Genomic DNA, 612 nt, shown 5'->3' on the forward strand with positions numbered 1-612 from the left:
AAGTCGTAACAACTACACCACTGACCAAGCATGTCCTTTGGCCATGTCTCTTTGCCTTCAGTCACTCAACTGAGTCACAGCCTGGAGAGCTGTAGCCACATGCCTGGATCCTATTCAGCCCCTTTATTAGCCCACAGGGCTCAAATCATGACACCTGTGTGGTCCACAGTGCTCTGTGTCTTTATGGATACCGTAAAAGCTAGATTTCTCACTCTCTAAGGTTGATTGGCTATGTCTACCAAGAAAATCTCACGCACCACACCATCTACTCCCTACATCAACAACAAAGAGCCTAGGGTTACTGAGTGCCAGCTGTGCTAGGGTCCCCACTGAATCAGGAAGGCACTGTTGGCCTCATATGACCAAGCCAGTTCCCGCCCCTCGATCCCAGCAGCTGTTCTGGGGCCATGGTAGACTCCTGGGTAGCCACAACTGAGAGATAAGCCTTGTGAAAACATACCCACAGGGAGGGCCCACAAGGAGTGTTTAGGAGTGTGAACAGGTCAAAGGACCCCGTTCACATCCTAACCATGTTGTCACAAGTCCACAACATAGCACATACACTGTCGGGGGGGTGGGGGGAAGAACCCAGGTCACTTCCTGGTGGTGATG

Source organism: Peromyscus californicus, unplaced genomic scaffold (assembly GCF_007827085.1).
Source record: "Peromyscus californicus insignis strain IS unplaced genomic scaffold, ASM782708v3 Scaffold_23__1_contigs__length_62951481, whole genome shotgun sequence".
Taxonomy (NCBI): domain Eukaryota; kingdom Metazoa; phylum Chordata; class Mammalia; order Rodentia; family Cricetidae; genus Peromyscus; species Peromyscus californicus.